Genomic DNA, 25,640 nt, shown 5'->3' with positions numbered 1-25,640 from the left:
GAAGAATTTTTGGGCCTGCGATGGATGGAGTGTATGAGCCAATCCACCACTTGCAAGGCCAATCTATACTGTTAATGCTAGAGGAGACACGCAGCCTTCCAGATCTACCTACAATCTTGGAGCGTGAGATAGAGGCAATGATCGATGCATTGATTCCCATGGATGTCGAGACTTCTGATCCGCTTAGAGAGGAAGCATCCATACCATTATATGATGGGTGCCAAGTATCTCGCCTGAAGACACTGCTTCCACTCTTAAGTATGTAAGCAAAATACGGGTGGAGCGATGCGAGTGTGAGTTGTTCAGGTACCTTGTACATACGCTTTGTTGATTTTTTTTCGACACTATTATTAAAAACATTTGTGCTTTTTTGAGGTGTTTTATGATTTTTTTCAGGTTATTAAAATATCATATATTACCACCTGCAAATACCATTCCAGAGTCTCGTGATGATGCACGACATGTTTTACAAAAGCTTGGCATGGACTATAACAACATCCATGCATGTATCAATGATTGCATATTGTTTCAAGAAGAATACGAGACTATGGAGGCATGTCCAAAGTGTGATGCTCACAGGTATCGACAGGACTTGCAAGGGCAAACCATCCCCCTCAAAAAGTTCTAAGACACTTTGTGCTTATCCCCCGCATAAACCACATGTTTCGTATGTCTGGCATGGCGAGCTTGACAACATGGCATGCGCAGAATAGGTCCACGGATGGAGTTCAATGAATATCAATGGATTCATGCGCATGGAGCCACATTGACTCTACTTTCCCAAGCTTTGCCCAAGAGCCAAGGAATCTTCGGCTCGGTCTTGCAATGGATGGTGTGAACCCATTCGGTCTGCGCTCAACTTCTTAAATGTGTGGCCTATAGTCCTTGTCAACTACAATATCCCTCCATAGCTTTCTATGAAGAAAGGGCATCTCATCCTTAGCTTACTCGTCCCCGGCCCCACTACAAAGTTAAAAATATGGATGTGTATCTTTGTCCATTAATCAATGAGCTTAAGATTTTATGCGAGGAGGGAGTCACTGTGCAAGATATGAGCAAGCACGATGGTTGACGGTCTACCAATATTCAAGCCATTCTCATGTGGACGATGCATGAATTTTCGGGATTCGGAGAGTGCTCACGTAAATAGGCTTCCGTTCTCATTGGTAATATCTATATTTTATCTCGTTTAAGCTTGTATTCATTGGGTCTTGGTGTTGGAACAGGTCTGGTTACCTTAGGTTATCATGCATGTCCATTGTGTGGGTCATAGTTAGACTCCTGAAGGTCACGAACCATGAAGAAGATAGTATATCAAGGACACTCCGCTTTCTTGCTAGAGGGTCATGAACTCAGGGAAGGTTTTCTTGGACGACCTCCAACACATATGAATGCTGCAAAAGTTGGTACGAGCTGAAAATGGTCCACATGGAGTCACATCCAAACGGAATGCGACAGTTCTCAGTTTTCTACGAGTTGTCATATTGGACCCACTTACAGGTCAACCACTTGTTGGATCCCATGCATATTTTCAAGAATGTGGGCAGCTTGCTATGGGACCACATCACAAGAAAGACACTATAGGAGCTCGAATAGATTTGACGGAGGTAGGTAAGATGAAGGCGCTTTGGCCCCAGTCGAGTGGTGATGGTCACATGCAACTATCTCGCACTCCTTGGGTTTTGTCCACTAAAGAAGAGCGCATTGTGAAGCAAGTAGTCAAGTCTATCTGCACTCCGACGGGTAAGATGCGTTGTCTCATGTCTACATTTTCTAAAGACGATCAATTATCAGGGCTAAAATCCCATGACTGGCATAAGATATGTCAGGTTTGTACTACGAATGGATTGTAACTGACGTACGCATTTTGCTATCTGGAGTGTAGCCATTGTTCATAATGCTTCCTCATTTGTGGCAGTTTGTACTACCAATCGCGATCGCAAGATATCTTACTCCAGAAATATGTGGGGCCATTTATAGGTTGTCGACTTTGGTACAATGGATCTCACAAAAGGAGATTAAGACGTCCTCTATTGAATCCGAAGGCGGGGAGCAGTGGAGACGGTCTGTCTCTTTGAGAAATACCTGCCTAGTAGCATGCTCACGATACAAATCCACCTTCTTGTGCATCTTGTAGATGAAGTGGAGATTGTTGGACCTCTCTATACGCGATGGATGTTCTTCTTGGAGTGCTTTATGAAAACCCTAAAAGGCTTTGTGCGACAATGAGCTTGGCTAGAAGGTAGCATGGTTGAAGGAGGCTGATTGGTGTCTGAGGCGCTAGTGCATATTTTACAATGGCTACCAATGGTGGATCCAGACAACAAAATGCTATGGTTACTGAAGGATGAGACTGGAGATGTGGTGGTTGGAAATGGGGTAGAAAAAAAATGGATGCTACAATGGAGGAGAAGGTGAATTGCTTTTGTATATTGTACCAATCCTTTATGGAGACGTGGCTCGCCAAGTACCAGATCGCTAGGCAAGATCGAGAGGAAGCGCGATCTAAATTCCGACATAGTACTTTTACTTGTACTAATATATATGCTTTTTAACTAACATTATTTTTTGTAAAGTTATGTTTTCATGCTTCACCTAAACCATATATTGATTATGCTAACATTTTTTTTAAATTGTGTAGGTTGTTGTAGGTGATATCAAGAGAGCAAGATAAGACAACGGATGAGAGATGATGAGTTGCACAAGATCTTCGTATATATGCCTCCAAATTTCAAATGGCACACTTCAAAGATATAGCAGGCCAGTAGTTGTCGTCTTGGTTGAGCATTTTGTACGTTCTACCTGAGTATGTTCTAACGCTTTGATATCCAATAATTAGAGTCGATATCTACACTTGTTGTGAAGGAAGGCTCAAGGACACCTTGCTCGACTTAGCCAAAGAGGATGGTTGCGGTGGTTTTAGGAGGATGTTGTAAAAATACACATGTTGTGACCCTACAGTTGGTTACTACTCCTTACTCTAATACCAGTTCTGGAGAGAGTGTCTTAGGTACGTGTTATGGAGGCACCAATGCAGTATCCCCATCTCGTCAACCAATTGAAAATAGGTATGGTGCTCATGTGACGAGGGGAGGGTGATGGCATGCATGATAGAGTTGTGACAATAAGTATTTAGGCACATCGTTCTAGACCACTGGAGGGAGAAAGGACTATGTGATAGCATTCTAATATGAGGTGGTCCCAATACCTACAATGGCAATGAGGTTTTCCACAAGATGGATAATGCATTGTATGCATATAAAGATGTCATATAGAGTATTAGAAGAACGCAAGGCAATCAAGAGTGGCACTCCAAATCCTATGTGGTTGGACAGAGAGGATTCAAAATCTCACTACACTCATCAATAGATTATTTGCTTATAATAGCCCAATAAGTCATGTTGCTTTTTTGTTTTCAATCATTAGTTTTTTATAATGCATTATGTATTAATTAATCTCTAGTTGCTATTAATTTTTGTGCATTAAAGCTCTTTAAGGAAAAATAGTGTATCAAATGGTCCCAATACCTTAAGCACATGTTGCCCAACATTTTTGTCCCATTATTTAGACCAAGGTCATGTCAATCATATGAGCTCTCACACATATTGCCATGGAGAATAAGGGGCATGGTGATGTTAACCCCGAAACACTTTTGCAACAAGTAGTTAGGATTTGATATTTTTTGTTAGATTAATAAAAGTGTCTGATTCATGATAGCATTGAAAAGAAATCATTTTACACATTCTTATTAGGATAGGATTGTGCTTTTTACTATTTTTATTTATTAAAAAATAATTTGGTATTATCAATCTTAGTTGGATGGTCCTACCTTGAAAATTGTAATTTTATGGCTTTTTTTAAAATTTTGAATCTTACTAATACACAAGGAGCTTTTGAATAGCTTCTATATAGAAAAACTTGTGGAATTGACGAAATTCTCTTATATTCTCTAGGTTTGGATAAATGCATTCCCTACATATAACTAGGAAATTACATTCCCCACATCTTATAGTAGGGATTAATCTTAGGTATGCCTTTATGAATCCCCTACATATAACTAGGGATTTCTATTCCCCACACCTTATATTAGGAAATTATAGGACATACATCTAGGGAATCGCATTCTCCATATATCATAGTAGAAAATAACATGCTACACAACTAGGGGGTTCCATTCCCTATAGGGAATTATAGATGGCCATATCAAGTTATATTTTGATCGATTTTGTTTCTAGAACTATGGGAAATAGTCATCATATAAATTAGGCTTTAAACCAAGTAGTCACTTTGATGCACTTGCATTGCCAAAGAGATCAAAATGACCCTCTTTTTCAATATTTCTTAATGTGCAATGTCACAAAAGTGGCATCGACCTCGAGGAAGTTACTATATGTATATCATCTACATCACATGCGTTCAAGCCTATTTATAAATATCCTTATCTGTCAATTTTCCATGAATAGAACATAACCATTTTCTATTCAATCTGTAAATAATCCCTTTATATTACACCCTTCTGTATGTGAAAAATGTATAGAAATAGTATTTTAAAAATACCTTATTTTGAACCAAAGTGATGCAGACATATATTCATGAGTAACTTACCTGAGGCATCAACTTATTAAATTTATCTCTATGGGAAACTTCAACATAAGTAGTCTCCCAAAAAAAATATGTTAAACTTACTAAAAGGTCTAGCATTCCATAATGCTAAAATTAGACTTTTGCATTTACTCACACACATAAATTTTTGTGCTTATTTCAAAATGCATGTGCCTTGAGAAACTAGCTTATTTACCTTTGAACATTGATTTTTATCACACTTTCTAACATTGGTATCATAAATTATTTAGACTAAATTGATCTTGATCATAAATCAGGTGGATAATATCTCCTTAAACTTTGACATGATTTGGAATAATCGATCCATTTTCTATGACGTTCAAGTATCAATAACTAATTAGCTACAAAAGCACCTTATAATTTCCTTATGATCCAACAATTTCTCCTAGCATTTCATTCCCTGTTGAGAAATATGAGAGAATTTAGGATCCTCATTAGCAACAGATATATCCTCCTTAAAGGGGACCAAAGTATTGAGCAAAATAGACAATCAAGTGATGAATCATTGACCACCTAACCAATGATGAGTGTTTCAAGCTGTGGCTATTGATACTCATGATTTTAATGGGCAGTATACCCTTTAAGGAGAAGATTCCACAATGGGTCAAATACATATGTATTGGAAAGGGATTTGTCGATGATTGGTTGCATCTAGAGGGAGCTAGTCCACTATCTTCCTTGGTTAGCAAGCTTCTCTCTTGAAGAAAAGAGACCTAGCCATTTCAAAAGTAGTATAAAATCTACAACGCAACATGTGGTCACACAAGCGATATTTTCAAGTTGAGCATATCGACAAAATGTGTTCCATGATGGATTGTGATGTCATGTTGAGTTTCAACAAGAAAGTGGACGGGAAGCCACAAATCCAAATACTATTGTAGATAATATGGAGTATTTTGGCAACTTACAATATGTTATTTCAGTAGATTATTGTAGCTTCTCCATGATCATATTAGGCACCATCAATAGATTTGATATCCCGAGGGTATGGAGGAGATGCCGCGGTTTATGTCAACGCGATGGTTACATGGAGCTTTGACCGCAGCGTCTCGCGAAGGGGCAGAGGTCTCAACCGAGGAGTGGGAATTCTCGAGGGGATGTAGTCCAAAGGTGATGGCGTGTTTAGAATTTATCATATCTATATTTTATATGCGGAAACTAATTTGAGTGTTTCAATGTACATTACAAAATATATACTGAAGCGTGGTCGCGCAGACGGCATTTTTGCGAGGAGCGTATTGACAAAATATGCTCCACAACAAACTATGATATCATGGCAAGGTTCAAGCAAGAGACCGATGATGAGCAATGGATCCAAACACGGTTATAGATGAGATGGAGTATTTTGGGAACTTGCAAAGTATCGTTATGGTGGACTACCGTAGCTTCTCCATGATACTATTCGATGTGCAGTGGTTCAAAGTGGTACTTGAAGGAGTTGGAGCAAGAGTTCGACGAGGTCCATCTGGATTTATCGAAATAGATTCCGAAAAAAAATGGATGGATTTGTGCGACACCTTTGTGTTGTCGGCCCATTGTGAACAAGTGCATGAACTCATTTGTTTGTTAATTGTATTATGACATGGTACATGTCACAATAGTTTAATCTCTCTTGTACGTGTTTGTGAACATGTAATCTTCTATCCAAACCCCTGACAACCTCGATGGTGGTATGTTATACCTTCAGCTCCCCGAAGTGCGAGAGTATATGATCAAAGCGATATTTCGAGCATAGATGAGAACAATATGCAAATAGAGGGGTCGATATTGCAAGGGGTGGAGGCCACCGAAAGCTTGGAGCATGCAGAGGAGCCAGCATTGGGAAACAATGATGGAAATATAAGAGTCCAAGAATTCTTTGAGAATGAGGTGGGCTCATCCTTTTGTGGTGACATGTCTATCGACCTTCCAGTTTATGCCAAGTTGCGTTAGGAGATTGACATGGGACCATATGATACTTCATACTTGGAGCATCCACTTATTCAATTCTTTGACTAATCGCTTATAAGGGTACATAAGATATGCATTTTAAGTAAGATCATTTTTTAAAGATTTATATTACCATGCTTTGTATGATTTAAATTGATTATGCTAACATCATTTTTTGTCTGTGCATGTGATCTTTCGGGATACTTAAATCATCATCAGGATGAGTCGAGGGATGAGCGATGAGGATTTGCATGATATCTTCACGGGCATGTCTTCAGATTAGATGGAGAGATTCAGAGACATGGCAGATAAGGATTTGTCTCGGACATCGTCAAGCCGCTCTATTAGATCTACTTCGGCGCGATCAGATGCTTCAGCTTCGAGCAGATGAGGTCAACGCTCCAAACTTGGGCCAGAGGGAGGGAGTGCTTTAGGGTTAGGGGGATACTGCAGAGATACAGAGGCAGTGAGCTCGTGGTCGGCTCAGGGTACATGTACTACTCCTCTGGCGATTCTAGAGAGCGTGGCTCATGTGATTGCTCTAGAGGCACGGACTCGGTGTCTCTGCCTTGTCATTCTGCTGGAGCTGCGTCACCTCCATAATTTGTCACACCTGTGGGGACTTCTACTCCAGTTACTGCACCTTTTGCTCAGTTGTCCGCAGGTGGCACCCCTATGGATGCTACATCGATAAATACTACCTCGATCGGTACACCAGATGTACATGGGTCTCCTGGATATGCCCAGGAGCGTAATCGCAAGTGGGAGAGGACCCATCTTAGGCATACCCGAGAGGGGTATGCCTATCCTGTAGATGATAGGACAGGAGCCATCATCATGAATGATGAGGGGAGGAGGGTGATGGATCACATAAGAGAGTTGTGCCAACAAGTTTTTCGGGACGTCTTGGATCATTGGAAAAACGTACCGGAGGGGAGCAAGGACTACATAGTAGCATCCTTGCATGAGGAGTTTCTGGTTCTAGCCACAACAGAGGTAGGTTTTCTACAGGCTAGATGATGGAGTGCATGCATGCATATATGTCACACAGACAATCAAACGTACGCAAGGTACTCAAGAGTGGGGCTGCAAAGCATGAGTAGCTAGACACGGACGACTGGCGCCGACTGAGGGAGGAGGCTTAAGATTCTCTAGGACATTGGAGTCAGCAGCGCAAGGTGACGAGGGCACAACTAGAGGCCGGAGTGGTCCATCATCTTAGGAGTGGCAGCCATAGGACATATCTGGAGGACTTTGTAAGTTTTTCTTTTGTTTTGCTTGCTTATTTTTTTGCAATATCCTTTGTACTGACAATCGTGTTTCTAAGAGTTAGTATTTTATTTCCTTTGCAGCACTCCATTACAAATCGCGATCGGATCGGCCTTGAGACTCGATATGCAGAGAGGCATGGTCTCACTGCATTGATCGACTGATTGGATAGACGTGATGGCCGTGTAAGTCACTCATCTTTCTTGTCTGTAATTACTATGTTTAATTAGAATGCATTATTGTATGGTGGACTGATGTATAGTTGTTCCTTTTTTTGCCAAGTCCATTCGATGCTCCTTTGCGGCAATATGAGCTTTTGGATACACAATGAACTTTTAATCATTTCCTACATAGGAAAAAAAGGGGAATTCCCTATCAATTCCCTAGTAAAAAATACACATAAGTAGGGAAAGTAAATCATAGGGAAAATGGAACATTTCTTGGTTTGAGAAACTAGGGAATCACATTTGAAATTTCTTACATGGGAAAATTTCCTTACATAGGAAAAAATGTGATTTCCCTACATAGGAAAATTTTCCTACATAGAAAAAAATTTCCACGTAGGGAAAAATAAAATTTCATATCCTCCGTTCTCTAACTAGGAAATGTTACATTTTCCCTATAATTTACTTTTCCTACTTATGTGTGTTTAACTAGGGAATTAATAGGAAATCCTCTTTTTTTTTATTTCTTATGTAAAAAAATTTCCATGTGTGGGGATTTTCCAACATTAGAAAATTTTACTCTCCCTACATGGGATAATTTTCTTGCAAATGATAGTTTTCCTATCTAGGAAATTTCTTATATAATTCCATTTTTTCTCTAACTTAGAGATATTACATTTTTCCTAGTTTGCACATGCATACTTTTGTTTATTTTTAAGTAAAAAATTATATTAAGAATTCTCAACTAGAAATTTGCATAGAGATTATTTAGTTAATTTCAAAGAAGACCTAGTACGCATCTAAGTAATTAATATAAACTCAACAAATAAAAACATCAATACATAGTATCAATGAAAGAGAAAAAACAAATTTTCTAAAGTAATAATGAGTTTACAAATTAGCAGTGTATAATAACACTATGCTACAATCTCCACATAATCTAGACTAATGATATTGTTGCTTATGGCTATTACAATCTTGCCATTCTCTAAAAGCCAATGAACAATCTCATGTATCATACTATCACTTGTGTTTTTTTTAAACCCTTACAAAAGACCCGAAAGCTAACATCGGTCTTTTTAAGATTTATATATGTACTTTTCAATGAAAAGTACTATCATGAATCGTATGCACACCGAGGTACTTCAAAAGTATCGTCTCCATATTTTCTTTCCTAATATCAACCTATATTATAAAATAAATCAAAAAATATTCAATTAGTATAATTTATTTTAAAATAAATACATTATGATATTTAAAAATATATATTTATATTACTATGATTTTAAATGAATACCATATACAAATAAAAAATAACTCTCAAGAAAGTTACCCTTTGAATATCACTGAAAATGTCAATTTTAATACTTGGAGTTGAAATATCCTAACATTCCTAATCCAAATAAAATAACTAAATTAGATTATTCTTCCAATGTAGAACTGATAAAAATACAAAATTCATGTATAATGCCTTTAGTTTCTTTTCTTTGATGTTGTTACCTCCTTTTTTGCTTGTTTGTTACAAATGATTCATCATTTTTTTATTTGTCTTTAAAAAATATATAGATAATTAAATAATAAATCACATTTAGAATTTCACAATGTTATGTAAATATAACTATCACATAAATATGAATATTTACCTTTGTAAGAAGCTGGGAATAAGGATTTAGTGTAAATAATATTGATATTATGCCATGTCACACCGACATTGGTATAAAAGGAGAGGACATGTAATTTTTCATATATTTTTGATATAATAATACAATTACAGTCTTTCTCTCCCATCTTGCTCACAGCTTCTATGGCTTCTCCCTCTTTCCTGTCTTTCTCTCTCCATATATAGTCTTTCTCTCTCCTCGTCACTCTTCTTCTCTCCTCTTGCAGTTTTTCTCTCTCTTCTGCAGTCTTCTCTCTCCTCTTTCTCTCTCCCTAGTTCTCTCTCTAACAAGTGCTATCAGAGCATTGGTCTTTGATCCATTCTTTTTCTTCTATTTTCAGTCCCATTTTCCTCTATCAAAATCAATTTCAGACAAAATTTGTACAAGATACTGACTAGTGGAGTGCTACAGATAATCTACAGTTAGTAAGAGACTACATCTGGAGATATCTAAGGTCAGATATATCAGAGGATGGCTTAAGTGGCAGGTCGTCATCAAACTTCATGCAAAACTGGAGGTAACTAGGATAAAGGAAGGTTAAACGGGCTTAGTTAAACTCCTGTTACTTTTCAAAAGGGAGCTTCTCTTCTCTCTCTTTCAAGCTTTTGGTTGAAGCTTCCATGGTGGCTGTCAAGAAATCTTCAAAGATCTCTCTCTACTGATCATCTTTCACTACCAAAGCATGGGGCAAAGATTCCTTGTCACCTGAGCTTCAAGAGGAGTATCCTGGTCAGGTAGTGATGCAGAAAATGGAGCAGACGATAGCCCGAAAAATACACCGAAATTTGCACTGAATTCCCTGCTCTCCATCTCTGCTTGATCTGCTCTAGATCTTGCACTGATTAATCATTTGTCTTGAAGCACTTCATCAACATCTATTACAACAACTCTCATGAGGAGAACTCTCATAATCAATTTCTTTGTTCAAAACCCTAAAACACAACAGGGCAGCCATAGCCACAGATCTGGAAGCTCAAATTTCTTCAAATTTTGGACTTTCCCGACCTCCAAGGCTTCTTTAGTGCTATGTACAAGTCGGATAGACTCCAAGATTGAAGACATTGAGGAGATTTCAACCCGTGGAGGACATTGGAGCTCAAATGGAAGGATTATTTTGGGGCTTTTCTTCAAGAGGCTTGAATCTTTGATATTCAAGTATTCAAGCAAGGCCGGGGCATTGATTCTTCACGGATTTAATCATATTGGAGCTTGTATGGACTGATTCTATGGAGATTTCAAGCTTTATGATGGATTTATGGTGGAATTTGAAGAATTCTTCCATCAATGGGATTGGAGCTAACATCTACCATATTCTTCAAGCTTAATTGAGGTATTTCTTATACTAATCTCTGAAATCAATCAATAATCCATTTGCTATTGCTTTTCAACTTGTTGATGGGAGATTATTGATCAATTAATTCACTGAATTGATCAATAGATCAGAGATTAGTGTTAATTTTCATTGATTTTAGCCTATTCCATTGAATTTCATCTTGATTCAATCATCAATTCATCATAGATATCATTTGACAAGCTTGATGCATAACCTTGATTTGTTTTGGATGAATTCTTTTGCCCAAGCTGAAATATTGTACAAGGGTAAGTACTAAAGCAATCAGTGAGTCACTGAATTGCATTGGTAAGACACTTCCCCTACCCAAACTTTCAAGATTCCATTCAATTGCATCTCATGAAAGGTTGAATGAATATTTCAGAAATGCATCTCGTGCTGATTGATTAGATTACTAGCTACTGCCAGTTGATATACCCACCGAGGAAAAAGGTGGATGTCGGGGGCAGATAGTGGGACAAAAGAGAGGTGACCCTCTCTCACTATCAAAGATCCCGAAGGGGTGCAACCAACCGACCCGGGGGGAACTTTGCCCACCTCTCGGTGTTTCGGAGCCCATGTAGAGAGTCTATCATGCCGTTTTTATCCTTCACACAGACAGAACGAGTGGAGATTTGAAGATTGAAGACTTTCCAAAGGCTCAAGTACCTACAAGTCCAAAACAAGGTAAAACAGGGAATTTACAGTGCATTTATAGGTGGTTACAGGTACACCCTTCATTATTGAAGTACAGGTGCAGGTACTACAAGTACCCATAGGTCCTGTCCAGCCTTCTACAGGGTTTGGTAATCATTTGGGGTTACTATCTTGCATTATAGGGTCAAAACAGGGCACTTATAGGTTTAGATAGGGTGTAGGCTTGGACAGTTCAGACTCAGAAATCTAGCTACAGAATTTTCTATTCTAAATATTTTATGGCTTGCTATAGCTCATATCGAAGAGGGCATTCTTAGCTTCGATTTGAACTAAAAGTTTTTGAAATCAGAGTTCCCTAGCAAAAGTTATAGCTGTTTTTCTGATAGGAGATACTGTAGAACTACACTATTATGGCAAGACATAAGGGTAAAAATAAGGTCCATGAAGATTATGCTCAGAAAATCAAGGATTCCATGTTGGATATTACACCTCAAGAGAGCCCTGAAGAGCCTCAACAAGAAGGGGAAGTCAGTATACTCAATAATACCTTGTGCGCTCATGAACAAAGATATAGAGAACGACATGAGGCCATATTATCAAGAATGGAGCAATTGTTTTGTCTACTGATCAAATGAAGTCTTCCATTGAGAATTTGGTGGATTCAACAACTCAAACAAAGGATTCTATTGATAAGTTGGTGGAATCTAATGCTCAACTTATGGCACAATTCTCCCAATGGATGCAAATGCAAATGGGATCAAAAGAAGCTAAGGAGAAAGCTTATTCAAACAATGAGCCTTCAGTCCCACTTCAGCCATCTAACCAAAATGGTCATGGACATGGGATTATTGGAAGAAGAGGCATCCCAAATAGCCAATATGAAGTAGGAGAGGCTTCACAATGGCATGATGACTATTTGGGCAGTTTGAATGGAGCTAATTTTCAAGTTTTTGGACTGAATACTCAAATTCTGAAGGTTCTCTACCAACACGAAGATTACATAGTAGTTCTCAGCCACATGTTGGGAGATTTCTGTCTCAATTCAAGGGTTCCATACATGGTAATCATGATCAGCCTATTTTGGGACAGCAACCATTTCATGAAAGAGAGCTAAATGACAAGATTGTTCTAGCTAAATTTAATGGTCAGTCTTCTTCACCATTTGATTTAGAGGAGTGGACCTCTAAGATGGATTCCTACTTTGACATATTCCCTAAAAATGATGACATGAAGATTAATTTTTCTTCCTTGCATTTGGAGGGATTTTCCCATACTTGGTGGAGGTATATAAAAAAATAAAACGTACTTGTAGAGAATTGGGAAGCTTTTAAGAAACTTATGGCTAAAGTATTTGTCTCCCCTCTTGAAAAAGAGAAATCAGCATGGAGATGGTATGGTTTGGAACAAAGGGGCCTAAGTGTAAGAGAGTACACTAACCAATTCCTCAACCTAATCATGTATGTGGAAAGCATTAGTGATGAGGCTAAGCTCCATAAGTATATGTATGGTTTAGAGCCATCTTTATCAGCTGATGTCAAGGCACAAAATCCTACTTCCCTCTTTAAGGCTATTGAGCTTGTGGAGCGCTATGGAAGAAAGTATTAAAAATAATCTTCATTTCATCGTGGTTTTGGACAGCCAAGGACTGTTTTTAAGCACGGGCAAGTTGGTAACACTTATGGTAGCAATCGTGTGCCAAATGGGAGCTTATAGGTACCAACTTATCCTCCATTTAATGCTTCTAGACCTGAAAGTAATTTCAGGACAGCAAACAGTCCAAGAGTTGATTTCAAACAAGGGGACAGCAAGCCTAAATCCAATTCAACCAATACAAATCCTAAATCTATTCCTATGGATCTTTATAAAGAAAGAAAGGAAAAAGACTTATGTTTCAAGTGTGGGGAGAAGTATACACCTGATCATGCCTCAAAGTATATATACAAAAATGTCAAACCCAAGCTTCAGAGTATGTTAACTTTTGAGGATTTTGAAGATGACATGGATGAAGCTAATGCAATTGCACTTAATGCTGAAAATGAAGATCTTGAGGAAGAAGTTGGGCAAGAGTACTTCTATGATCCACCCGACTCTTTTCCTTTTGATCCAGGTGGAAGTGTTCCATTTGATCCAGGTGGGACTTGTTATGAGCCGCTTGCTACCACTAATTGTTCTATTTCTATGGATGCTTGGATAGGATCTAGGAGCCCTAATACACTCCATATGAAGGGAAGCATATGTGGAAAGCCAGTGTTCATTCTGATAGACAGTGACATTACTCATAGTTGTGTGAATAAGTCCATCATGGACAACCTGAATTGTATTTCCACAGATTTACAGCAGTCCATTAGAGTTCAAGTGGCCAATGGTGAAGAGGAAATCAGCACACAGATATGCTCATAGGTTTCTTTACAATTGGCTAAAAATTTTGAACCAAAGGTAAACTTGATCACTTTGGAAATGGGACCTATAGACATTGCACTCGGTTGTGATTGGTTGATGACATTAGGCAGGATCACTATGGATTTCTCATAGTTGTATATGGAGTTTATCTTCAATGGACAGCTTATCCATTTACAAGGAATTACTAGTAGATCAGATTTTCAGCTTATTACCATTCAACAACTCAAAAGGGAGTACAAGAGGCGCTCACAAATATTTGTTTTGCATTTGAATAAAGAAATGTAGGATCAGCTGAATAATTCAGCAAACCATCCAGCCTTGACAGCTCTTCTTGGGGAGTATAGAGATTTGTTTGAGGTACCTACTTCATTGCCTCCTAAGAGAGCAGTAGATCATCCCATTGATTTGGAGCCCAACTCAAAGACAATCAATAAGCCACCTTACAAATTATCCAAGTGTGAACGAGAGGAAGTAGCCAAGAAAATCAAGGAACTTCTTGAGATGGGATTCATTGAATCAAGTTCTTCACCTTATGCATCTCCAGTCCTGTTAGTCAAAAAGAAAGATGGATCTTTCAGAATGTGCATTGACTACAGGGATCTTAATAAGATCACAGTGAAGAACAGGTATCCGATACCTAGAATTAATGATTTGCTTGATGAGATTAAAGGGGCTCCATTTTTTACGAAGATTGACTTGAGATCAAGGTATCATCAGATTCGCATGTGAGACGGTGATGAAGCCAAGACTGCTTTCAGGACTGATCGTGGGCTCTATCATTTCTTAGTGATGCCATTTGGGCTTACAAAAGCTCCAACTACCTTCCAAAGCCTGATGAATAAGATTTTACAACCTTTCCTCTTTCAGTTTGTCTTGGTGTTCTTTGATGACATTCTGATCTACAGCAAGACTTTACAAGATCACTTGGCACATGTGAGGAGGGTTTTTTATGTATTGAGACATCATAGGCTTTTTGCTAAGGAGAAGAAGTGCTATTTCATGCAGACTGAAGTGGAATACTTGGGACATATTTTCAGTGAAAAATGAATACAGGCTGATCCTAAGAAGGTGCAATGTATAAAAGATTGGCCAACACCTACTACTACAGCCTCTCTTAGAGGACTTCTTGGTTTATCTTCATTCTATCACTGATTCATTAAGCGTTATGCGGCCATTGCAGCTCCTTTGACTGATAGGTTGAAGAAGGAGGTTTTCTTTTGGGATGCTCTTGCAGATAGCAGCTTCAACCAGTTAAAGGAACTCCTTACGTCTGCTCCTATTTTAGTATGCCCGGACTTTTCCAAAGAATTTACTATACATTGTGATGCTAGTGGCCGTGGCATTGGGGCTGTTTTGCTACAGGAGCATGGAGTAATTACATTTGAGAGCCATAAGCTTACAGATAAAGAAATGGCCATGAATTTTTATGACCAGGAGATGTTGACTATCTTGCATGCAATTAAGAAGTGGCACCATTACTTATATGGCAACAGCCGATTCAGAGTACACAGTGATCACAGGGTACTTAAATATTTCCTTACTCAGTCTAATCTTACTCCAAAGCAACGTCATTGGATAGCTACATTACAGAATTATGATTTTGACATCACTCATACAAGGGGCAAAGATAACATACTAGCTGATTCTCTTTCTCGTATGTGGGCTTGCAAAGTTTTAGCTATGACAGAATTGCATAATGATCGGATTGAAGAATTACAGGAGGCTTATCTTTTGGATGAAGAATTCAACCATATTTTTCAGAAATTACAGTAAGGTCTTATGGAAGAAAACTCACATTACCAGCTTAAAAATGGCCTTATTTGGTTTAAAGGCAAGATTGTTATTCCTTCTACCTCTTCTTTTAAAAATTATGGAGGAACTACATTCTTCGCCTCTAGCTGGACATGTAGGAGTTTTCAAGACCTATGACAGGATCAGTAAAAGTTTCTATTGGAAAGGATTATGGAAAGATGTCAAGGACTTTGTTATGAAGTGTATGCCTTGTCAGCAGAATAAGGACAACACCCATAAGCCAGGAGGTTTATTACAGCCATTACCTATTCCTACAGGTAAATGGACTCATATTACTATGGATTTCATTACTGGCTTACCTACTACCAAGAAGGGATGGAATAGTATATATGTGGTGGTAGACAGACTCACCAAGGCAACCTATTTTATTCCAACCAAGATTCACTGTATTGCTTCTCAAGTGTCCAGTCAGTTTATGGAGCAGATTTTTAGACTACATGGATTACCGCACGTGATTGTCCATGATAGAGACTCAACCAAGGCAGCCTATTTTATTCCAACCAAGATTCAGTTTACTGCTTCTCAAGTGGCCACTTAGTTTATGAAGGATATTTTTAGACTACATGGATTACTACAAGTGATGATCCATAATAGAGACATAAAGTTTATGAGTAACTTTTGGCAGGCGGTATCTACATCTATGGGCACTAAATTGGCTCCATCTACGGCTTATCATCCTCAAACTTATGGACAGACAGAAAGAGTCAATAAATGGTTGGAGACTTATCTTCGCCATTTTTGCTATGATGTCCAAACGTCATGGGATTCTTAGTTACACTTGGTTGAGTTTGCTTATGACAATTCTACTCATGCTAGTATAGGAGTTTCACCCTTTTAGGCTTTGTATGGCTACAAGGTGCCCTTTCCCACAGTCATCTTTAATGAAAGGATCAATCCTCATGGGAAGGAAGAGTTAGAAAGAATGCAAACCCTTCTTCAGCAATGTAAGGTGAATCTAAGGAAGGCTCAAGATCAAATAAAGATGTATACTGATGAGAAGAGGAGGCCTTTAGAGTCCCAAGAAGGAGAGTTGGTTTTATTAAAGGTGCCCAAGTCCAAGTACTGTACATTAAAAGATGGATCTAGTAATAAGCTTGCCCACAAGTTTTATGGCCCTTACCGGATCCTTAAGCGAATTGGAGATTTGGCATATAGACTAGAGCTTCCCTCTTCCACAAAGATTCATAATGTCTTCCACATTAGTCAACTCAAAATTTTTATCGTGCCTAGTTTTCAGAATTAATCTATCTACATGGGCTTAAAGTACTATTCAAGATCTTCATTTTGATATATGGTACGTCTTATTTGGACACTTCTACTAGAAGTTATGGAATATTTGGTCCAGCAAGGTCTGTTTACATAACAAGCTATCTACTTTGTTTTGAGATTGTTTGTTGAAGACTTTATGGCTCCATATACTTTTGAAGTACTCCTGATCATGTATATAGTTGAGAATTACTTCTGTTCTTCAATCTCAGTCCATATAGTTGGTCATACTTCATTAATTTCCCATTTATAAAGTTGTAAAAATAGAGTAGTACTCTGTTCTATCCATCTTTTTCTAGTTTTCCAAGTTTGTCTTTGAGAATAAAAACTTTTAGGAAGGGATGGATTGTAAGAAGCTGGGAATAAGAATTTAGTATAAATAATATTGATATTATGCCATGTCACACTGACATTGGTATAAAAGGAGAGGACATGTAATTTTTAATATCTTTTTTTGACATAATAATACAATTATAGTCTTTCTCTCCCATCTTGCTCACAGCTTCTATGGATTCTCCCTCTTTCCTATCTTTCTCTCTCCAAATCTAGTATTTCTCTCTCCTCGTCACTCTTCTTCTCTCTCCTCCTGCAGTCTTTCTCTCTCTTCTGCAGTCTTCTCTCTCCTCTTTCTCTCTCCCTAGTTCTCTCTCTGTCAACCTTTTGCTTTCTCAAAAATTTTCGCGTTACTTCATCATTTTCCTCATCTACATAAACCTATATTTGAAAATAAACTTAGTAATAAAATTTAAAAATATATAATTACAATATTTAAAAAAAACATATATCTTATCTTTGCTTGAGTTGTTGATGTTTTGTTGTATAGGTTTTTTAGAATATACTCTTTTTGTTAAGCCATGTAACAACAACTTTGAAAAGCTTACACAACTTTCCACATCAAGATTCTCATCTTCATTTTCAACATCCTTTAGTAATAACACATTTTAACAAAGTAAATAATAAAATAAAATGTTAAAAATACAAATATGTAGTCAAAATAAATTTTAACATAGATATAAAAACTTGATTTGTTGTATAATCTTGAAATTTTTGAAAGCTTTCTTCTCCTTCGACAAACATATTCATCTTCCAAGACAAATAAATCTTCATATATAAACATATATAAAATATAAATTATCTAATAAAAATATTAAAAAATTGAATAAAATCATTACATGTAATGATAAACCTCTCTCCTTATCTTCATGTAAACCTTCCAAGATGTTTTCTTCTCCAGGAGGCTAAGATAATAAATACATGAAATACCATTAAAGCTTAAAAATCATGCATTAAAAAATAAACACACAATTTTATAGGATACCTTTTCCAAGGCTTGATCAATTGGAATATCCTCCATAGTCGGGACGTATACATCTTGCTTCTGAGAGTCAGCAACAAGAGTATGTACTTCACACTACCATCAAAAGGTATATATATGGGTATGGAAGAAGTGAAACTAACAAGATAATCATAAAACCAAACATATAAATGATATTATCTTACTGGTGATGCTGTTGTATTTGAAATCACATCTTCCGGTATAGGTTCAACGTTATCCAAAATTTCCACTCCAAGAAAGACTGTGGACTCTTTCTATATGCTAGTAAATTAATGGATTCACCAACTAAAATTATTTGTCTCAAATATTAGGAAATTTGATGAGAAAAAAATTGACTGACTTACCTTATTTAGAAGGCCCTTTCTCCTCAAATGCTTCCTCTTATCTTTCCTCGTACTTTTCCACCAGTCATAAATATCACGCTCTCTCCACAAGTACTCACATCCATGAAACTTCAATGGTAAAATTTCATGGTGATTTTGAGAGATTATTAATTCAATACGTTCTTTTTCAATCTTTTTGTAGAGTAGATCATTTGACTTGGAGGAGTCAAATCATCTTCGTACCCGTCGATAATTTTCAAGCATGACTGCATGTTGGCTTTTAAAGCATTCAACCAAGAGTTTTTTCCCATAAAATCTACCCTTTTTGTCTGCTTTCCAAGGTAGGTGGTCGAAAGATTTCATCATATGACGGTAGGCACATTATACCTGATGAAACTTAAGATATCAAATATCCCTAATTAGATAGTTGTTATAATAATTGATTATTATCTTACAAAAAAAAGATACCTATTTCTAGACTTGATGAAACATCAAGATCGGTGACATCCTTATCTTTCTTTTGTGAATTTTTCTCTTGTAAAGTCTTTAGTAATATTTTCTTCTATATTTGCACACAATTAATCAAAGTTTATGTTGATATTAAGATTTTAAAATTTTGAGAAAGTAAAGAAACAAATAAAAAACAATGTATTCAGATTGAACCACATATTATTGTACCTTTCACCTCATTCATCATAGAATCCATAAGCCCAAGGAACTTGGGATCTTCACTCATCATCTTCTTTAGAAGAGCCATCATCTCTATGCTAGAAGCTGACATTTGAAACCTACACAAATGTAGTGACTATGAGAAAATGGTTATTAATTCTACTGAAAAAATATTAGACAACATAAAAAATAATGTTAATAAACATACCATTATAAGATTGTTGAGTCATGTGCAACTGAACACCACATAATAGGTATGATTTTTTTTCTTTTATTGATTATCATTGTTTTTGTTTTGATTGCATGCCATCGCTTTTTTGTGGATGCACACAACCACCAATCTTTCCATTCTGGATTCTCTTCTCTCACCTTCTAAATATTTTCTTGCAAGTGGACCTTAGTCAACCATCCCACTTTAACTTGCTTCATTTCATAATTAACTGACCTTATGATGGCATATTTTAAGTCATTTGGTCCAGACAGTGCTGATAAATCACATTTCATATAAATGATTTCATTCTCCTCTAGCCAAGGAGGCATACAACCAATGCAACCTATCTTTGTTAAGCGTGGCCTTAGTCTCAAATCCTTTCTCTCATATGCAATAATAGAATTTCCATGTTGAAGTGGGATAAATTTATGTAATAATGATTGTATTGGTCTAATAGAGTCCCATGAAAATGGCACAAAAGTATTTTGCAAGCGAGTCATGCCTATAGTGGTATCCACAACCAAACTTTCATGGCCCCTTTCAATCATAATACATTGTCTATAGTAATGTACACTAAAGAAAATCCTCACTTCATCGTAACATTCCAATGAGAAAAGTGGTGATATGCATGCTTTCCAATGGCCAACATTTATATCAACACTGGTATCGTTGTCACATCTTACAACTACTTTATCTCCCACTTTATAAGTTTCTCCCTTAATAAATAATTTTTTATGTTCTATTACTCATTCCACTCTATGTTAAAAGTTTGATGGATGTACCTTCTTTCATCACTAGTTGCATTCCTTTATCTCAACCTCTTTCCTCCTATTACTATTCCCTTTGTTACTGTTACTATTTTGCATGCACAATCTTTGGCTTTTGTAGAAAAACCTCCATAACTCTTTTGCTCTATCAACACATGATACATGCATGAGACCTAATGTATGCCATTCCGGACATTCATCACATCTATCAAGATCCACTAAGTATCCATCAGGTGGCAAGAGAGCTTTGTGAAACTGTCTTATCATCCTTTGATGTGGCATAAGTTTGTCAAGCTGGTTTTTTGTTATATGAATGAGTACCCATGTAAAGAAACTTCTCCTTTGATCATTTGCATAAGAAATTGCATTGTCTTTGTTGTTTGTTTTGATATTAACATATGTCGAGACCATTCGTTCATATGTATAGCACCAAAAAGCATAATGGCTACCGTGATGAAGAATATCATCCACAAACTCTCCAAAACCTATAATTGATATAATAAAAAGATAAATTATTAAGTTAAAATACATATACTATGAATACGTAAACAAAAGAAAAGTTGAGAATAGTTTATACCTGCAACATGCTCCAACGGTGGTGAGTTGGACTCTAAGAGTTCTTCAGACCTTAATCTCCAAGAACCAAGCAATTCTCTCAAAGTATCTACATCTTCTCTAGACCAACCATGATCACGAGTGTAGTTGTAAAAAGCTTGAGCAATGTCTATGAGTATTAATCCCAAGTCATAAAAGACCTTTGGAATATCTTTAACCTCACACAATACATATGGCAGATACCATTGTATCCACTTTTGATTTTCTTCGGCCTTGTAGCTTTCACAATATTTACTAGGGTACCTTGGCCATCGACCATATCATGTAGAGTACGGAGTTACTTTTGTAACATGATGTGTTGCCTCATCAATTTGTGTTTTGACTCTATTGTCCACTGTCCTTATTAGAGCACATGTATACTTTGAGAACAAATTTAGAGCCAAAATATGCATGCAATCATATACAAGATCCAAGGACAAATCAAAGCCATAGAGATCATATAATCTCCACAAGCATGATCTACCAGAAAGTCCCGCTTCTTTTAAAAATTCATCCCTATCTGCTTGAGTGAGAGCTCTTTCTGCCATAATCAAAGAGATAAGCATTTCATCACTTGATTTTTTGATTGGTCTATGTTTCAATTGAAACCTGTTTTGATCATATAAGTAACATCTTGATCCCTCACTTTCCAAGGTAGCTATCGCTTTGTGTCTACGACAAAAAGATTGACCACCCTCTTTAAAAGATCCAATCTTGCACTGAGTTGGACGGTCACCAGTTACCATTATTAGCATGGCACATGCAATGAATCTTCTATTGAGAGAATTTCTATATTTAGTAATGTGTGTGATTGGATAATTGAAATCTACAGTAAATCCATCAACAAACATACTTTCCAGCTCATCAATCAATGGTTGCATGAAGACATGAAAAAGCTTGCTAGAGCTTCCAAGCACCTTTTTACAGCTGAATGGAATAAATAAAACTGGTATAACTCCAATAAAAGAGTTCTTTCCAATATTGAGGACCTTCACCTCAACAACTCCACAATTCTTCTAGGTTGCCTTTGATGCCTGAAACCCGTCCCAGTGTAATAATAAAGCAAAATTTCATGGATCACCCTGCTCATCAAAACCAAGAAATATATATATATTATAGTAATCAATATCAAAGATTATTTATGGGATTTTTTAAAATCTACATTGCAATAAAGTGTACCTTGTAGATCCTTTTGTCCTTGTGTATATGAGTTTGACATGATTTGCAAATAAACGTATAGGTTTTCTCTGTCTCATTCCAACCATCTACAAGTGCTGGTGACCTTTGAAAAGGAGGCCATGCTTTATATGCTTGCTTGTAATGAATATTATTACATATCACTAGAAGCTCTATGTATGATTCTGGATCCCAAAAATCTTTTACACGCTTGCACTTTGTGCCATCCCAGAACTCATTTATTTGTGAAGTATCAATTGCATTATCCTCTGTTAACCACTTTCTTTTATTTCTCCACATTTCCAATAATTCATGACATAGGGTTCTACTTTTAGTTAGTAGTTGCAATTGTTTGGTAATGGAAATATAATTAAAAGAAAGCATATCTTTCCTAGGTAGTGAATAGTTTGAACACTTTTCACAATATTGTGGGCAATCATGCTTTAGCTTCTTCCTGCCTATGGCATTGAAGTTACATTGGCATTCAAGAGTGTCCCGAGTATAGTTATCTTCCTTCCTTCGTTGGTATAGCAATGGTACATGAGAAGAACTCTCACGTCCTTGGCATATTCTATATCGTTGAGAGTTAACCATACCAAGTCATGTTAACATGACATTGAGTTGCTCCCAACAAGTAAGAATATTTATACCACCTAAGTCTCCATCCCATGTGTTGGGTAGTTGCACTAATAGTTTGCCTAAGCTTGGTGCAAACATATTGCCTGTACAAGTTTGAGAAGGCTTTTTCCCAACAATATCACCAAACAAAATCTGAAGCATATTGTCCTGAAACTCAATCAAGGCTTGATGTTCATCCCAAAGTGCTTGCATTTGAATTAGTCTCTAAATAATTCTATTAAACAAAGATAGCTCAATATCATGCATCTCGACCTCATCTTCTTCACCTTCGTCCAAGCTCTCAATCTCATTTGAGGACTCATTATGGGCTTCGTTATCCAACTCAACATCACATCCCTCTGGAACATCCTCCAATAATAAATCATGAGGGTTATGTAGACCTAGATGGGTTGTAAGACTCTCGAATCTCTCCTCAATTTTTTGGTGTCGTACATAAGTTGAAGGAGGAACCAAACTTCCACCACCACAATATGTTTTGCATCTACACCATACACATCTATGTCTAGGCAATGATTGAGATAATACATGGCTTTCAATGGGGTTGTCATCACTCATAGTAGCATTATCTCTCAAAGGGTTTTGACTGCTTTCATAAGCCACAACTGATGGATGCATATTGCCATTCATATCTTGACGACTATGTGCATAATAAGTTTGTCTTGTAACATCTTGATAGCCAAGAGATGAATGTCTGCACTTGTGTAACATTTCTGAATCTCAAACACGCATTGTTCATATGAATCTCCTCTTCGGAGGCCAAAAAGGTTAGGATAATGGCAAATTCTTTTATTATTATTCCCCTTATCCCCCCAGCTGACTGCTGTGTTGGAGGGGAGGGGAATAGCAGGTATGATCAAGCTCCTTGATGGAGCTTGTAGGGGGGAAGAACTCATGTGAAATGATGCGTGGGGGAGGGAGGATCCCCTCCCCTCACCTATTTAATCCGTGCCATGAGCTGGGAGAGGCGACGGAGGCTAATGCTATAAATCGTGAGGGATTATGGAGGATAGGGGAGCCTTCATACTGTCAACAACTGAGAGAGAGGAGGAAGCTAAGAAAATTGGTGTTGTCGCTGCCATTGAGAGAGGAGGAGGCACCGCTGAGGCCGCTGACATCCACCAAAAGTGGAGGGAGGAGTTGTCAGACTCCTGGCAGCTACCATGGAGCCAAAAGAGGTCGCCACCAGATTGACAAGAGCGAGGGGAAAGGCTTCACTCCGTTGATGCGAGGAGCTGCTGTGGAGGGGAGGAGATCACCGCCATCTGTCAGTCGTAGACGCCTTCTCTCTCACCACGTTGTCGAAGGGTTTGTGAAAGCAAAGTCGCGTCTTCAGAAGACCTTGATAAATTTCAGGATAAAAGATTAAACAAGTGAATAAGCAAGATGAGAAAATAATGTCAAGACTCTATTTTATTTCAGCCAATAAGAGATTCAAGGTTCAAGAAGAAGAAACCCGAGCAGCCTTTGGATTGCATAGGTCTTCCATACATTTCAAAGAGAATTTCCAAGAATATGTCTTCATCGATGAGTGAGAAAGTGGATGAACATGGATAATCTTCTGATCCAAGTTCCATCACAGTGACTATTTACTGATATTGAGATGGCTTACGGTTAGAAACAGTCTTCAAATTTTCCATATTTATATGTATTATGTTAGACTTCAATCTGCCCTGTTCCTAGATCTGTCAGACCCAGAGATAGTCATCAGTTGTGGCTAATAAGTCAGATTTCTGGCACTTTTTATCAGGAATAAACAGAATTTCTGTTAGGGAATATGGATGCTCAAAGGAAAGCTTAGAATATGCCTTGAAATCTTATGTTTTCTCATCAATCATGATGCACAGCATAAAAACAGAAATAGCAATCGGTGAGCTGGAAATTTGGACAGCACGACTCCTTTCTTCAAGATAGTTTTATGGTCTGGTTCAAGGACTAATGGTACTTGATGGTTTGGTTCAAGACAAAACTGTTGTGGGATGAGCATCTATACACGGCTCTTCATGAAGCATTGACATGCCATCATCTGCATTAGAAGAAAGCTTTACAATTTCTGGACATCATCTGGATTAGAAGAAAGCTTTACAACTTCTGGATAAGGGTTTTCCAATTCAAAAGTTTTTCAATCCATATCTATTAGCACCGTATGGGAGAACATACTATTTTCCAAGCTCAAGTACCAGTTGTAATTACTGTTGTTATGCTCTCATAGATGACTGTCCTAATTTTCCCCAGAATGACTGTTTTTCTTCTCCCCAGGATGGCTCTTTTTCTCCTCATGACAGCTCTTCTTCTCCTCAGGACATGTTGTTTTTTTTACTTCAAAGACCACAAATTCTTAAACTGGTGGAGATGAAGCAGCATACGGGATATATCCAACATTCGTTTGTACAACTCTTTGTTATGGCCTTCTCCCTATATTCAGTCCTCCTCCTCCGAGATCTAGCATCGTCCTCCTTATTCGTCTCACATCACTGCTTTTTCAGAACCGTTTTCCCAGATTGATTGTTCCCAATCTCTGGTTTGTGTAATCTGCTTGCTTTCATGGTTTCCTCCAGATTCGCTTTTCTCCCTGTCGTTTTTTTTTGTTCACAATCCTCTTCCCTCCCCTCTGCTTTTTTCCCTTTTCGATCACGGAGAGAAAAAAGAAACTAACATTAGCCCCCCGATTCCGAAATTCCCTGCGCCCCCCAAATTGGCTATACAGCACGTAGCTTTTTTTTAATTTAAAATAGAAAAGCGGCCCTCTTTGAACAATCTCCTTGTATATCTCTTTGCCCTTATCAGCAGCTCCTATGCTGCCACAGGCTTTCAATA

Source organism: Lygodium microphyllum, chromosome 17 (assembly GCF_053477565.2).
Source record: "Lygodium microphyllum isolate KBCC chromosome 17, Lygodium_microphyllum_v1.1.10, whole genome shotgun sequence".
Classification (NCBI taxonomy): Eukaryota; Viridiplantae; Streptophyta; class Polypodiopsida; order Schizaeales; family Lygodiaceae; genus Lygodium; species Lygodium microphyllum.
The sequence above is the reverse complement of the archived record's forward strand: the minus strand, read 5'-3'. Positions refer to the sequence as shown.